We start from the raw sequence: 2301 nt of genomic DNA, 5'->3' as shown, positions 1-2301 counted from the left end.
TCCAATTATTCAAGACAACAAGAACATTTCGACTATCTCGGCATGAAATCCCGGCGTATAGACTTTCTTATGCAATAGCTGCGGCAAATTCAACATCCTTGGTACAGACACGATCGCATCCAGTTGTGCAATTCTCTATGACATCTTTCTCTTGTTCACCTATGATGACTGCATGGAAGATAGCTTGCATTAGAAACAATCATTTATAGACAACGAGCAGCAATAAGATAGTCAGATGCATGTAAGGATTTAATCTTACAAGTGTTTGTGGTGTTGCAGACGGAGGACATGCATCCCAACTTGCAATACTCAATGACTTTTGCTTCGTCTGGGAAAACAAACCTCGTGTGTTTAAATACAATTCTTTGTGCTTGAGAGGAAGATGAAAGAATGGAAAGAATATGTTTACAGTTTACCTGCTTCCGGGTAAAGATTGAAGCGATCACAAGGACGCACACACTTGTCAAGAATTTTGCAACCACACAAGCTTGCACATGTTTTGCGAGAGGCACCCATGACACGGCATGCGTTATAGCAGTTTCTTCCCGAGGTGGAACAACAACAGCTCTTGGCTTCTACCTGGGCCTGCTGTATCACTAGAACTAGTATGACTACTACCATAATCACACTCTTACGACTATTGGTTGCCATATTCTCCGTGTATGTTTATCTCACAAAACTTGCTGATGATCTAAGACTTGCATGCCCTCTATTTATAGGAGATATTGCATACTGCACCTACATGCATCTCATAGCCACAAGGCAACCCTACAATGATGTGTATTATATTGGTGTTTGCCACCATGTGGAATTCACATCACATGATACACACATGCGTGTGTGTCCACTACGCCAAGAATTTTATGGCACATGCACTTGTTTTGCAACTTTAAAGCCCATGTGTATATATGTAATGTGAATAATCAAACACGGTTGGTGGGAATAACCACCCTTGTTTTCACCACTAGACCAATACTCAGTAAAGATTTGCTTGTTAGTTATTCCACTTGAGACTAATTAATTAATAAGATGCTAATTATTTTACCTTGTACTAATTCCTGATTAACGTGACTACACGTGGAAAATATAGTCACATTATTGGAAATATAATGCGAGCAAAATCATTAAGAAAAAACTGTTATTACCAACCAAGTAATAGCTGAACTTAAACTATAAATGATCTATTGTTTAAACATAGCTTCAGGTCCTTGTACATATGCTATAATGCAGTGTAATGTGTCTGGTAACATGACGGAGACCCTCACCACTCTCCTCCATGGCCTCGGCCATGTTCTCCACTGCAAAGTCGGGCCTCCCACATCCGCGCATGCCGACCCTAATCCTCCTATGCCGATGACTCTCCTCGCCCCTTCATCGATCTCCATCGCATCAGCGTGCCCCTGTGTTGTGCGCCTTGGATGAGTGGCTATCGACCTCTGCTCATGGACGCACCTTGGCTGGTGTGCCTCTCGGCTCTCCATCCACCTCGTCTACGCCCCGGCTTCAGCCACGCCGCCCACTCGCCCACCGCCCCATCACCTCCTCGTAGATGGCGGCCGCCGGTGTTGATCCGCAATTGCAACGGCTGTAGTGACCCGCTGCCTAGCCGTCGCGCTGCATCTCATCATGCTCCGTGACAAATCCTTAATTTTGTACTCACCTTTCCTTATGTCCCATCCTCTTACGCATATTTGTTAAATTTGTTTGTACCTAGACCTATTAGCTTCTTCCGAATGATGTAATGTCGGGACTTCAGATATACGGAATGATTATTGACAATGGAGCAAACATTTATCTGATTTAGTTCATCTTTATATTTGCATTGACATATCATTCAAATATACGGAATGTTGTTTTCATAAAAATAATCATGCCTTGAGGATGCATGATTGATGGTTAGTAGATTTTTATGATCAGGTGTAGTGTTCTGTAGGTAAGTATTTTGTGATGTGATAAACAAAATCGAAGCTATTGTTATTAAATAGCTTATCATGCAAAACCGCACAATTTTGTCATCATCGCATTCATCTTATTGAACTGCATTTCCAACTAGTTTTTGTTGGAATTTGTCAATAAGAATAGATTCCACTTTACATGACCTGGAATATAAAACTTTAATTTTCCCTTCCGCAGCCACCTCATTACACTCCAACTTTTTTAATCACATGAGCCTTGACTTAGACTAGGGCCTTGTGTTAAACTAAAAAACATAATACTCAAATACACCCTGTGACTTTTATCTTCTATTCACATATCTCATTGTCCTTCATCCTCATATGGGATGCATGGTTCATGTCGACA

General features: G+C 41.4%; 1 long non-coding RNA gene across 1 annotated transcript; it reads right to left on the bottom strand.

Annotated features, from left to right (window-relative positions):
- LOC123172580 (uncharacterized) lies at nt 1–692 on the bottom strand. The gene is made up of 3 exons (XR_006485642.1): nt 417–692; nt 260–328; nt 1–168 (listed from the first exon to the last, which is right to left on the bottom strand). It is a non-coding gene; the product is annotated as an uncharacterized lncRNA (long non-coding RNA).
- Nucleotides 693–2301: the final 1609 nt, after the last annotated feature.

The sequence above is a fragment of the Triticum aestivum genome, unplaced genomic scaffold (assembly GCF_018294505.1).
Source record: "Triticum aestivum cultivar Chinese Spring unplaced genomic scaffold, IWGSC CS RefSeq v2.1 scaffold38880, whole genome shotgun sequence".
NCBI classification, from domain to species: Eukaryota; Viridiplantae; Streptophyta; class Magnoliopsida; order Poales; family Poaceae; genus Triticum; species Triticum aestivum.
This window is presented reverse-complemented; position numbering and strand designations above follow the sequence as displayed.